Here is a 14,578-nt window from a genome sequence, read left to right as displayed (position 1 = left end):
CTCCAAGCCGCAGAAAAAGAGTATCTTTAGGATGGAGTGAGGAGTCATGCGCATGGAATGTGATCGTGCCTGGTTGGAACACGTAGGAGCCATAGACCTAGAGCAAGCAGGACTAGCCCAGCCAGGAATGACATCAGTGTTTAGGATTGAATCACCATCTGAACTGCGCCCACCAGGGGAGACCACCTCTTCTAGCAAAGATGGAGGGTTCGACTCTGAATTGAAGGTTAGTTCAGATAGTGATCCAGAAATCCCTAGGCCGCCCACAACCAGACGCACCAAGGGGGACCTACCTGTCCACCTGAGGCGCAGACGATTAAGGCATGAAAAGGCAAAACAACCCAATGATACTCGAACGGAAGAACAACAAAAACTGCAGGACCTCCCTAAATGATTTAGGAAATTCAAAAAAGGAAATAGGGTGGTAGTTCTATTAGGTGCCAAACGTCAAGCACAGACAAGCAAACCAATCAAAGGACCAGCCAAGGTCAAGGAGGTGGACCTAACCCAGGAAGGGGAAACACCCCGACCAGTCTTCATTGTTGATGACTTGGCTAATGAAGAAGAAACGAGTCTTGTCGCTCTCTTGCGAGAGTACATAGACGTGTTGGCCTAGTCTTAGAAGAGCTTAAGGGGGTATATCCGAGTGTCATGACTCACAACATACCCATGACGCCAGACGCTAGACGCAATGCTGATCAAGCAGTGATGACCATACCCTATGAATCCAAAACATGCTCATGCTGTCAAGGAAGAGATTGATAAGCTGATGAGAGCAGGATTCATTTACAAAATTGAGCACACAGACTGGGTATCGCCCATAGTCACTCGATGAAGAAGAATGGAAAAATCCAAGTGTGCATCAATTACAACAAAGTAAACGCTGCTACTAAAAGGGACAACTATCCGTTGCCGTACACCGAGCACATGCTTGAGAGGGTGGAAAGCAAGGAAGCCTACAATTTTTTGGACGGCTTCTTAGGGTACAACCAGGTGCAAGTGCATCCTGGTGACAGGCATAAGACTGCCTTCACCACTGAGTGGGGTGTCTTTGCTTACATAGTCATGCCCTTCAGGTTGACTAATGCACCTGTCACTTTCCAACGCCTCATGTGCACCATCTTTAAGGACATGCTTCGCAAGGAGGTAGAAGTCTTTGTCGATGACCTCTGTGTACCATCTTTAAGGACATGCTTCACAAGGATGTAGAAGTCTTTGTCGATGACCTCTGTGTCCACTCGACCTGGATCGAACACTGTCACTTTCCAACGCCTCATGTGCACCATCTTTAAGGACATGCTTTGCAAGGAGGTAGAAGTCTTTGTCGATGACCTCTGTGTCCACTCAACCTGGATCGAACACTTAGACAAACTCCGAGCAGTCTTCGAGCGGTATTGCTTATATCGTCTCTCCTTGAACCCCTTAAAGTGCCAGTTTTGGGTGAAGCATGGATGCATCCTAGGACATGTGGTGTCGAAGAACGGCATTGCCACTGACTTCTCAAAGGTTAGGGTCATTGTTGACCTCCCACCCCCAAACAACTACAGGGGAGTTCAATGCTTCCTAGGCCATACTGGGTACTATCGGCGGTTTGTATTGAATTATGTGTTGATTGCTAGACCATTGTACAAGCTGCTCATTGTCTTTGAATGGACTGAAGCATGCCAATGGGCATATGAAGAGTTGAAGAAGGCTCTAACCACAGCACCAATCCTACGAGCCCCAGATTGGACCATCACCTTCCACGTGCATATCAATGCTTCTAAGTTTTCCATGGGGGCAGTGTTGTGCAAACCTCGCGAACACAATTTAGACTATCTAGTGAGCTTTGCTAGTAGACAACTCATTGAGACGAAAATGAACTAATTGACGACGGAAAGAGAGGGATTAGCCATGGTGTTCGCTGTGAAGAAATTTAGGCATTATCTTTTGGCCACGCCCTTTACCTTCTTTGTGGACCATCAAGCCTTGCTCTATCTAGTAAACAAACCTTGTGCTACAGGACGCATAGCTCGATGGCTCCTTTTGCTTTTAGAGTTCAACTTCTCCGTAGTGGTATGGAAGGGAAAACAACATTACATGGCTGATTACATGTCACGCATTCCCACTGGAGAAGCTGTTGGACAAGGTGTTGTTGATGAATTACCCGATGCCCATCTGTTTAACCTATCCAGTGAGAGAGAAATTCGCAAAGATCAAATGGAATTAACTCCAATTATTGCTCGACAACCCTTTGAAAAATGGAGAATTGATTTCATTGGACCCATCAGTCCTGCGGCACAGTATTCGCAGGCCAAGTACATCATTGTGGCCACGGATTACCTCATTAAATGGGTAAAACTGCGAGCGACATGGAAAAACGACGCTAGAACAATGGCTAAGTTCTTATGGGAGCAAGTGATTTCACGATTTGGCTGCCCCATCGAACTGGTCAGTGAGACCAAGGCACAGACTTCATCAATGAAGTGATCGCGCATCTCCTGTCCACCTTCCTCATCATCCATTGCAAATCCTCGCCATACTACCCTCAAGAAAACGGCCAGGCCGAATCAATGAATAAGATTCTTGTCAATGTCCTAACCAAGGTTGTCTCTGCTTCACGTAGCAACTGGGACAACAAGCTGATGGAAGCTCTGTGGGCTTACCAAACAGCTTATAAAACGACTATCGGTGGTCAAACCCCCTTTAGGCTGACATATGGAACAAAAGCGATTCTACCATTAGAGTTCTTCGTTCCTAGCCTGAGAATAGCGCTTCAAGAACGATGGGAAGGAAAGGAGGCATGGACGCAACGCCTAGTTGGATGCAATATAAGGAACTGGAGTCAAAGACTGTCACCATTGAGCAGATGATGGAGGAACTGAGCGCCAAAGAAGAGGAGAGAAGACAAGAGAGGGAGCAGCAATGAAAAGAGACTGATCAACTACGTATCGGGAAGAAAGAGCAAGACAACATGAGCAAAGAGCTCTGGGCCCAGGAGTAGAAGCTCGTAACCCTAGCATAAAAGCAGGGGGAGAGCATGGAAGGAATGAGCAAAAGGGCAGAGGAATAGGCCACGCAGAACGAGAAACGGGTGAAGGCACTGGCGCGGCGCCTCGCCTTGGTGGAGAAAGAAAAAATCTGGGCAAAAAGCAAGGCAGACGCTGGCCAGACAGCCTTCACTGCCCAGCAATAGGCCTTCCTCAACACACTACTGGACACAACTCAACCAGAGGAAAAGGAGCCGTTGGAGGTGGTGCAAAAGAAACTGGGCATCGCAGTAGAGCCCTGCATGCGGGGCTATAGATACCACCCCAACCTGCGGAGGTTAGGCTGGGCTTAGAAGAATAGTGAAAGTACCTACTACTGGCCAGCCTAACCCCCCAGGAGGTAGATGCACTCGGCTTTGAGGAAGGGCCGTAGCTAGATGACCGGCAGGGGGAAGGACACTAACATCGAATTCGTCATTAGAAGAACCAATGAAGAAATAATCTCACAACCCCCCTTGCCGCACGATCAGGAATAGCAACAACTCGACCCGCCCTTGGACAGACAAGCCACACTCAAGGAGTGGCAGAAAAATTTGGTGGAAGAAGCTAGGAGGCAGCTGCAGGCCAGGCCAGTCGTGCAGCCATCCGCATCCCTCCCACCATGCCCCGATGACCTCCCAACGCAATTCCACACGGAGCTAGTGGTCTGGGAACGGTAGGAAATCGAAAAGGACCCCTTCTCTTTCAGCTTCCTTATGCCTAACAGCCTGAGAAGGGTCCTGTCGATCAAAGTAATGGAGGAGGTGATCGCGGCTGGCAGCTGACTAGGCCAAAAATGGCTGGATGATAGGGCAAGGACCCCCACTCTGTGGGGCATGGAGGAAGCTGAATTTTGGCAAGACAAAGTGTACGAAGTGCCACACACAGTAAGGGGCTACGACTGCCAACCCCTCTGGAGCAGGCAAATATGCAATACCAACATGCTCACCTGGATGGCATTTTGCAACACCCTAACCTACGAGAGGAACGACCCCACATTCATGGCGTATCCTCGTAGGGTAGGCGTGGATTTTGTCGCCACCCTCCATGGGAGGCACGACTTCCCCCTCATCTACAATTCCAACGCCACCTCCTTCAAGGACGCTCTACTTTTTGATCTAGGAAGACTACCCGCCTCCATGACGCGCTTCCTCGCTGAATTCTCCTCTTGTCCCGATCCCACTTTCATAACCACGTGTAATTACCTTAGGCTCCTTAAGCTCCTACTTAAGCAAGATCCGGCACCGCAAGAAAATGGCTTGCCTCCCCTCTTTTTTGATCCTAATGCTATTGATAGCTGCGCTATGGCCCGCTTAATGATGAGAGCTAGCCTACTACCTTCCTTTTGCCTAGCTCTCCTAGAGGATATGAGCGACAGCCAATTCAGTAGGTGTAATCACCCCTTCCTATCCACCACCTCTCTCCACGTCTGCATGAACCTGAAAGAGTACATACAAAGCCACCAATTTTTACGCAAATCCATCCGCCCTCCCTCCCCCCTCAGTCCGATGATGAGAATTAGACTTGGTTGTCATACTCCTAATGTAATACTATCCCTAAATGTATCCAAAAAAAAAAAGAGCAGAAGCAAAGAAAAGCACGATCACTGCACCTAGGGGTCCTTAAGTTAGGCGTGTCCGGTGGCTTTGGTCGGCTGGCTCCGCTCCTAATCCCCTAGCCCTTTTTGCTCCCCCATGTCACGCTTAGGGCACATCAAGGGCAGGACACACCTAGGGAGGTAACACTCACCTATGGTTAGACCTGTCACCCTAAGCCACTGGCACTGCACCCCCTTGGCACAAATGGGGTCCTCAAGTGTGGGACATCACCTGGGCTCACCTACAGTTAGACCCACATCCCCATTCCACTAGCACGAGCACAATGCACCAACACGCTGAGGAAAGCACTCCTCTTAGGTAGAGCACCGTACCTTCTTCTTCAGGCACCCCAAAAGTGCCAAACCACCAACTTTGGAGGCCCTCGTCCACCCATGACATCCAGTGAGTTGCTCCGATGAACATCATTCTTGAGCTTCCACAAGCACCTGAGTCTACATGTGGCCCTCACCCTTACACCAACGCCAAAGTGCCATGGGACTGGCACCCGTCTAGGAGGGGGGTAAATGTTAACCTAAGTCGAGATGGCGGAAAAATGGAGGAAAAAGCAAAAGGAAGATGGAAAAAGAGCAAAGATACACAAGCGGCCTCTAAAGATGAATCGGGGAAAAAAGCGCAACCTTAAAAGAAAAGGCACCTCAAAAAACTCGGAAAACTCTTTTAAAAGAGTGCCAGGCTCCCTCCTATGCCAATTGTAAAATATTAGATGGGTGTAGGCTAGAGGCACAAGGCTAGAAGAGGGAAATGGAAAAAGGACCTTGCCACAATGGCCGGTCATGTAAAAAAGGGATGGGTGCCCATGGGATTTTAGGGTTTGTATATATAAAGTTCAAAAAGTGAATAAGAGATCATTCTTTGGTGTGTGGCAAAAAGAGTCTTCTCCTTCTTCTCTCCTTCTCACCTTCTTGCTTGTGTGTGCTCTTGAGAGAGGGAGTGTGAGAGTGTGAGGGAGTGAGTGTGTGAGAGTGAGGGATCAAGAGGGTGAAGCTCTTCACCATCTCCTCTTCTCTTCTTTTCTTTCCTTCTCTCTTCTTGCGCGCACGGCTATGGAGGATGGAGCTTGGAGGTGGAGGAGGCTTGAGGATGCTTGAGCTAGCATCTAAGATCGTGGAGCTACCGGCGTGTGTGAGAGAGGAGGCAACTCATATCGGCACTAAGGTAAGCTCACTACACTCGTAGGATCGGCGGCGCATCGGCTAGGTGAGAGATAGCCATTAGAGCTCGCTTGGAATGCTTGAAACAATAAGCGGTCCTGGGTCTTGGCAGTAGAGCAAAAGCTCCCACAGCCTCACACTTGGTTGTCCTTTTGAAGGGTCGTCCAAGGAGGGTTTCCTTTCCATAACTAGCACTATTTGGAGGAACATGGAATATGACAAGCAAGCTTTCAATTTCAATAGTTACAAGGATTTTGCACTTTCCTATGAGTGCTTGTGGGTGGCCCCCATATGGACTAATAGTTGCATTAGTCGGTGTGAGCTCTGGTTGGCCTAGCAGAGTCCATGCTTCATAGGTCAAGTTATTAAAATCTACCCCTCCATCGATGAGAGCATTGACAGTATGCTCTCTTTTTACGGTGAGTCTGACCCTAAGATAAGCAGGCGGTACTATGTCTTCATCTTTCTGGTCTTGGCTTATAAATTTAAGTCTTTTGACAAATGCCCTTGAGTCCCCAACTGCACGACCAAATGTGGATTCTCCACTACTATCTTGGATCATCTGTGCAGTGCTATTCAAGGTGCATCTATCATCAAGACTGTCATATCTAGTCATCCTCGCAATCGTAGCTTGATGTTGTTGATTTCCGCTTTGACTAGATGCAGTCCGAATGCAACACATATGTGTTTTTGCACTGTGGCATTTTTTGCCCTTGTTGGCTAGATTGGTCCATTGAGGTTCTAGGGTCTCTGTTTGTCTTTGTTCGGGTATGGGCTTTTGGTTGCTCCTTTGCAAGTGAGAATCCATGCTTGTGTAGAGCCATTACTACACTAGGATCTAATTTTGAGGACCATCACTTTTTCTCTCGAGCCTACTTGGGGGAGGTGCGAAGAGGGCATGAGGGTCCGGGGGGGGAATCCCCCCCAACCCGTAGGGCCATTACGGTAAATGCCATGTGCAATTTCAAGGATCGTTTATAGCCAAGTTTTAAACTACTTGCTCTAGATCTCAGCCTAATGATAGACCTATGATGTGGTTTTGGCTCTATATGGTCTCTTGGTTAGTTTCAGGATCTACAGGTTAAAATTTATAAAAATCCAAATTCAGCCCAACAGGTTCGAATTGCAGGGGCCGAATGCCCGATTCAACCTATCCGAATGGGCCAAGGGCCGAATGAGAAAGACCCGAATGAGAAAGACCCGAATGTAACTGGTCCAAATGTCAAATTCGGCCTGTCCAAATTGTGGTTGTCCAAGGGCCAAGTGGTTCATCCGAATGGGTTTGGGCCAAACGGCCGAGGACCAAGTCAGGTGGGCCGAATGCCAAGTTAGTCTGAATGGTCGATTTGGACAGGCTGAGCGGTGGGTGTCCGAGTCGAGTGGGCTGAGGGCTGAATTTCGATGCATTCGAGTTGAATGGTTGGAATGGTTGGCGTCTGAGTGATAGTGGGCCGAGGGCTGATTCTAGGACTCGGCCCAAAATCACTGTCACTCAGACTAGCCGAACGCGACGCGATTTTGGCCGATATAACAATAGATCACTCAAATCACACAACTTAGGCCACGACCTATCGCATGCACCTCCAGATCAAAGCTATGGGTGGAGGGGAATAGTTATATATACCTCGAATAGCAAATAAACTCCAAAATGCAAATCGACAAACGAATCAAACCCTTATGCCATGCTATGACAATAGAAACCCTATTACTTATTTTTGTTTATTTTTTTCTACCCTAATGTATCCGAATCACAAGAAAAATACCTACACTACTCCAACATGCTTTTCCAACCAAAACACCAAAAACCTACTTGCTAAGGAGATCGAATACCTCTTCAAACTCCCTCACTTCCTACCTATCTACCTCAAGCACCGGTTCAGGGAAAACCCTTACTTCGATGCTGCTCGATTCGAAGCGTGCAAGCGCTCAAGACTTGAATCCGTTTGTCCCGGCAATGGAACCAAAATGTGGGAGCTCTCGCTCAACCCCGCCAAGACCCATGGACTGCTTATTGCTTCAAGCATTCCAAGCCGAGCACTAATGGCTACCTCTCACATAGCCGACGCACTATCTATCCATGAGTGTAGTGAGCTTACCTCCATGCTGATCGAGTTACCTCCTCTCCTGTGCACTCCGGTAGCTCCACAATCCAAGTACAAGCTTCAAGCAAGCTCCATCCTTAAGCTCCACGCTCCAAGCTCCATTGACGCGAGCAAGAGAAGAGAAGAGAAGAGAAGAGAAGAGAAGAGAAGAGAAGAGAAGAGAAGAGAAGAGAAGAGAAGAAGAGAGGAGAAGATGGAGAGCTTCTCCTCCCTGGTCTCTCACCCTCACACTCTCACACTCCCTCTCTCAAGCACAAGCTCAAGCAAGCAAGAACAAGAACAAGAAAAAGAAGAAGAAGAAGAAGAGAGCCACTTTTGGCCACACACAAGAATGAGCTTCTCATTCACTTTTCAACTTTATATACAAAACCCTAAATCCCTTTTGGGCGGTCATCCCCTTATCCCCTTTTTTACATGGCCGGCCGTGGCTTAGGCCCTTTTTCCCATTGTCCTCCTATCTTCCTAGCTTCCTTCCTACCACCCATCTACCTTCACAAATTGCATGGATGAGAGCTCGGCGCTCTTTAAATTAAATCATGATGCGCTTGTGCTCTTTTACAAAAGTATTGACTTGCGCTTTTTTTTGTACACCTTTTTCTTTTATTTAGGACTTTTCTGCACTTCTTGTGTTTCCATATTTTTCTTGGCGTGCCTTTGTATTCCATTTACTTTTGCCTTGGCCTTTGCTTTCTACTTTATATTTTCCAAAATTTCCACCTTGTTTGTCTGAGGGTTAACAAGACTTAATATGATGAGGTTGAGAATCATGGTTAAAAAGCTACCACTTAGAGCCAACCTGGCAGCTAGGTTTCTAGTGAACCCAATGTGCCCCCTGTGCCAAAGAGTAGAGGAGAGCAAGAAGCATCTCTTCTGGGATTGTCCCAGGGTTGCACTGATCTAGTTCAAAATCAGGAAGTAGCTTAGGTATGCTCAATTAAGAGCAAATTTTGGAACGAGTGTGGCATTGTTTGGTGATTGAAAAGCATTGGATGAGACCTCATGGAAGCTCATCAATCTCGTGTGGCACTATTTGGTGATTGGAAAGCATTGGATGAGGCCTCATGGAAGCTCATAACTCTCGTGTTAGCAGCAATTACCTTAGTGTTTATTTGGCGTGTAAGGAATGAAGTGGTCTTTGGAAGATGGCCTAGGATAATGCCTAAAACTTGTGTATGAGGGAGGTCAAGTGCACAAAAAAGCATTGTAACAAGCTATCATCTTGCAAACATCCGGGTGTTCCTCCCTCCACCCAGGCCTTGTGCCTACATAATATAACTATTCTCTTTCACTCTCAAAGCTCTCTTGCAATCTATTCTCTTTTCTAGCAAAGTGCCTTCTTGCAAAGCAAAGGTGGTGGTTTAACTGTGGCGGATCATAGTGCCAACCATGGGTGACAAACGAAAAGTTGGGCAAAGCACTCCATGCACTCCTAGTGTGTCACATTTGGTATCAGAGCTCTCCTCACGCGAAGGCTAGACCTTCAATAGGCATGGGAGCGATTCAAGCAGGAAAGCTAGTTCTGGTTCATCAACATGGGTGGATGCAACAAGAACAAAGGTGGGATACGAGATGATCGGGATGAGATCTCAGTGGCCCTTGGAATCGGGCCAAGTAGACCTCAACTTGAGGTAGATGAAGGACATGCAGCTGAACATGAAAATGAGATAGAAGTAGCACTACATGATGGAGATGTGTCTCAGCGCACGGCACAAGCCTCGACCCAATGGAGATGTGCCTCAGTGCCAACCTAATAGAGGCCATGTGGGAGATGATGAAGGACCTGCTGCTGGCTACCATACTACCCAAAGCTCTGGGAAAGGCTCAAGTTGAGGCTAACAATGATGGTGATCGCAAAAGATGTGCAAAAAGGAAGAAAAGAAAGATTGGGATGATTCCTCATTAGATGAAATTTGGAAAGTATAAAACCCATGCACCAGAAAAGTACAAAGGAGAAAGGGACTATGTGAGTCTAAATAGATGGATTCATGATGTGGATGAGTATATGAGGCTATTAAAAGTCTCAAGCAAATGGAAAGGCTTGGTAGCGGTCCAACTATTGGAAGGTGATGCTTCAAAATGGTTGATGTATAAAGAAGAACAATATGGTAGGAAACTATTATGGGATGAGTTATAGAGGAACATGAAGGATTACTTTGTACCAAAGAATGAACCATTCAAGGTTAGAGATGAATGGAGAAATTTGAGGCAAACTGCTGGAACAATGAGGGACTACAAACAAAAAAAAACAGCTATAGCTCCCTAACATGGATGTCACTACAAAGTTACATGGTTTTCTATATGGGATGCAACTCTGGGCTCAAAGAGAAATAGAAAAACAAGAGCCAGGAAGTGTAATGGAGGCTATGAACATGGCCGATGAGACAAAAAGGGTGCAACAGCCTCAACAAGTGGGTCTAGATTTGCTTATGCACAAGCAGAGACAAAGGGGCCCAAGTCCATAGTTTAGGTTATGAAAATAAAAGATGAAGGCAAGGAGTGGGAAGCAAAGGCCAAGGTTGGTGCTATTGGGGCAAAACTCTCATCGACCGTGTTGACTTTCATTCCAAGCATCACCAACATGTTCATTCAAGCTAAGGTGGGGAATCAACCACAAGTGATGATGGTGGACACAAGTGCAACTCACAATTTTCTATCGCCTCAAGTAGCCGCTTGACTGGGTGTGAGCCCTACGAGGGCAAAAGGATTTGAGGTGTCATTTGTACAAGGGAAATACAGATACTGTGAATTAGAAAAATATGTGTTGGTTCAGATTGGGCAATGGCAAGCAAGATTGAATTTCATAGTGGTCCTGATGGATGACTCATTATGATACTCACATGGCCACTGACGTATCACTTATTATATTTAGTTTGTTACACCTACCTATAGCTAGCATTGATATAGTGCAATCGACTAGTGTAGTCAATTATGCACTTTTTGACTTAGTAGGCCACTTTCCTTTATGTTGTATCTTATTTATAATTTGTGTACATTGTATTGTGTGTAAAAGAAGAAGAAACCAACAAGAAAACGTTTTGGCCTCCACTCTCTTCTTGTGTTCTTGAGTGAGCTTCCTCCTACATATACAATGTGTGTTTGGCACAGCAGCTCAATCAAGTCCCCCCATCACGAGATTCTTGGCATGGTATCAGAGCAGTGCCACTAAGAGAGGCTAGTTTTAAAGGCTGAAGTGAAAGAGAAGAAGAAAGGTTCAAGCAAGCAAGCAACAGGTAAGAAGCTATCCAATTCTTTCACTCTTTCTCTTGAATAGTGCCTGTGGAGGCACCAAAAGCAAGGTAGAGTGAAAATCTCAAATTGTTGTGAGATTTGGTGTGTGAACAGAGCACTGTATATTCTGTAAATTTGGCCCTTTAGGGCATTCTTGCAATTCTTTTAAGCATCTAAGGCTATTTCAAGCCCCGTTTTGGAGCCGCAAGGTTGGAACAACAGTTTCAAGGTATACTACAATTTTGGCTATGTCGATCAAAAGTAGGTGCATAGGTTGCAGATTTCGAATCTACAATTTTTTAGGTGTTTGCCAAGAAGCAAACGTAAGATTTATCTACGAACAAGTTACAAATTACATGTATTATTGAGCAACTAGTGAAAAAGGTTGCTTGATGTATTGTTGTGCATTGTTGAATGGTTGTAGAAGACTTGCTTGATGTTTATATCATTTTTGCCATAATGGTAGAGAGCTGTGAAAATCCCATTATTTTGAAGCTTGACAAGAACAACTACCCTTCATGGAAGTTCCGTGTGACAAACTTCCTCATTAGAAAGGGCCTTTATGAGTTTGTTTCAGGTGAAGAGAAGGAGCCAGAGCTAAGTATCCCTCCAACTACAGATGAATTAAAGGCATGGAAAGAATGGAATGCAAAAGACAAAAAGTTGATGTATTGGCTATCTGCACTCATTGATAATATTATGCTGGGACATATCAAGAATGCAAAAACTCCTTACTACAATACTCAATAATGACTCCCAATAATCCTCTCTTGGTCATGGATATCCCATCCAAGAGGCATGGGAGGTATGAAAGGGCACCGAGCCAATATAGTATCTCTTCATAGCTCATTACTGTCACTTCACTTCAGTCTTCAATAGCTACTTTTTCCATTTGTTTTAGCTCTTTTGAACTTAGATTCATCCTTTCCAAAAGTTTAAAAACTTTTCCAAATTACACCCTCATATCATAGAACACTTACAGAAGATCTATAGATGAGAGTGGAATTTAGGTGCCGAGACGTGCTTAAAAATAGCTAAAAATGATGAATATCAAGGGAAAAATATTCACCGTCAAAGGCGGCGGCTCGATCTAGGACGATTTTAAGCGCCAAAGTGCTTTAAAGGCGCCTGAGCGACACTTGTTGATTTTTCATAATTTTTTAGATAGTTGTGCGGGTTGACACGAGCTACTGGCCAATGTGGGATGCTAAGCCGGACGCCCAGGATTTTTCAGAGCTCAATTCTGAGTCCGGACGGGGAAATGGCCAAGAAACCGGTCAAGATGCGAAGGGATGGACAAAATTTGGCCAAAATGGGCAAGTGACCCTTGGGAGCCCAAAATTTAAATGTAGCATGACATTTCACATGAAATGAGATGCATGAAATCGTGGAGAAGGCGTGAGCAGGAGGGCGGCGATTTTTTCGCCCTCTTGTTGATCATGCCTCTCCCAGCCTGCAAACAACCCCCCCCCAATGATCATGGGCATTCATTCCCCTCTGGATGCTGACTATATCGCCACCCTTCACCCGTGGAATGATGCCCTCTTTGAAGATCTCTGATTTCAGTCTTTCTCTCTCCTCCCTCTCTCTCTTCTAAAGGCAAGTTCATGTGGGGAGAAGAAGGAAGAAGAAAGAATGGTGGAGGCTTGTCCGACATGGATCGGATTGCTCCACGGGCTGGAAATGGTGATTGGTGATTGTGCTGGGCATGAAGTGCTGCTGATTTCCAAATTTGCAGCCATGGACATGAAACCCGAAACACGCAAATAAGCGGTAATTTAAAATTTTCAAAGGAATTTGAGCTTTTATGGCTTTTGATTGATGAAATGTTGTTCATGTGGGATAAAAATTGTTCATGTTGCTGTTTTTTATGAGTTCTTGCTGGTCCTAATCAAAAAATCAGAAAAATATGCATTTTGTGGTTCAAAATAATATGCTAAAACACGTAAAACATGGAAAACAAGGGAAAATGATGGTTTTTTGGCATAAAAATGGGAAAGTAAATAGGAACATCAACTAAACTCTCATTTTTCTGCAAGAAGGAACTAAGGGCCACAACCCATAACCTGTTCTTAATTTTCAGTAATTAAATAATGCAGAAAAATAAGGGAAAATACAAGAAAATGGTGGAAAAACCCTAAAAAATAGGGGAAAAATACATTTTGGGTTCCGAAAAATAAGGATAAATAAGAGCAATGTTTGTGAATGTTTGTGGGGACTGAAGCATGAGGATTTGCCTCAGTTCAACCCCACCTTCTTGTTCTAGTGTGGTTTTTTCCGGTTTGTCCACATAAAATGATGGTAAAATACCTTATAAACCTATCCAACGACGCAATATTTAAACGGGGAAGGGTAGAGAAGTTGACATATGTCTAAATGCCGTGTGACCCCCCCCCCCCCCCCCCCCCCCCCCCCCCCCCATAGAAATTACATATAATTTAGAAGAGAGTACCACAAGAGCACGAGGATCACCTCGGTGCTAGGCCCATGCAACAAAGCACGAACGGTAGTTGGAAACCATTAAAAGAATGTTTTTGCACTTGTGCACCATACTGTTTGCTAAATGTTTGAGCACTAGGCATCCACCAAATGCATAGAGCATGAAAAGAGTTTAGAAAGTATCAGTGATCAGCTCCTGGACATGCATTGCAATTGGTTTATTAAGACATGACCTATGATGAGAGGCAGTGAGGTACCCATGCTGTAGGCTAGACGGGGTCCCAAAGGGAAAATCAAGTAAGGACAATGGTACATTCCTGGATACGCTTATTTGGTACCTTGAGCAACGTTTGTGCGAAATGTCTATATGTTGAGCGACGCATCGAGGGGCCAATCCCCAAGGTGTAGGAGAGTTGCAGAGGGTTGACGGCATTCAGCCGTAGGAGGAACCCCATGTGTATGTGATTCGAGCCTTTTGGCTATGTGTAAGGGACTCCCTTTGAGGAGTAATATTGGGTTAGGATCAGTTGGACTACAACGTATTACAAACACAATGTTTAGGAAGGCAGAGATTTTGATAGACGCTCCTGCCCGCGAGGCCGAGGGGTTGTCTTGTGCGTAGTGACGAGGCCCGGCCAGTGCATGAGCCAGTGCCGGCCCGTTTTTAGGTCCATCAGTGGTGCGTCTGCCGGGAGCCGCTTAAAAGTGGCGGTTCTCGAATCCTGGTTGTTTAGGGACCAACTAGCAGTTTATGCCAAAGGATACTGAGATTGATCCGTTATTTATTGATAAGCATCGTCTAGCAGAAATCCAAAAGAAAGAAAGAGACGAAAGAGCTAGGCGACGTGCTGAAATTTTTAGGAGATATTCTCCTAAGCGTAGCGGTGCTGAACCCTTACGAGGAAGTGGATCTAGTGGTCTTAGTACCACAATCAGTAAGTTAGGAGAAGGTGGAAGCTCTAGTGCTCCCCTTCCTTCTATAAGCTAGTCCACGTCAAGTGCGGGAGGTGTATCCCCACCGTTCCTTATTC

This window comes from Lygodium microphyllum, chromosome 23 (genome assembly GCF_053477565.2).
Source record: "Lygodium microphyllum isolate KBCC chromosome 23, Lygodium_microphyllum_v1.1.10, whole genome shotgun sequence".
Taxonomy (NCBI): Eukaryota; Viridiplantae; Streptophyta; class Polypodiopsida; order Schizaeales; family Lygodiaceae; genus Lygodium; species Lygodium microphyllum.
Note: the sequence above shows the minus strand (reverse complement) of the source record.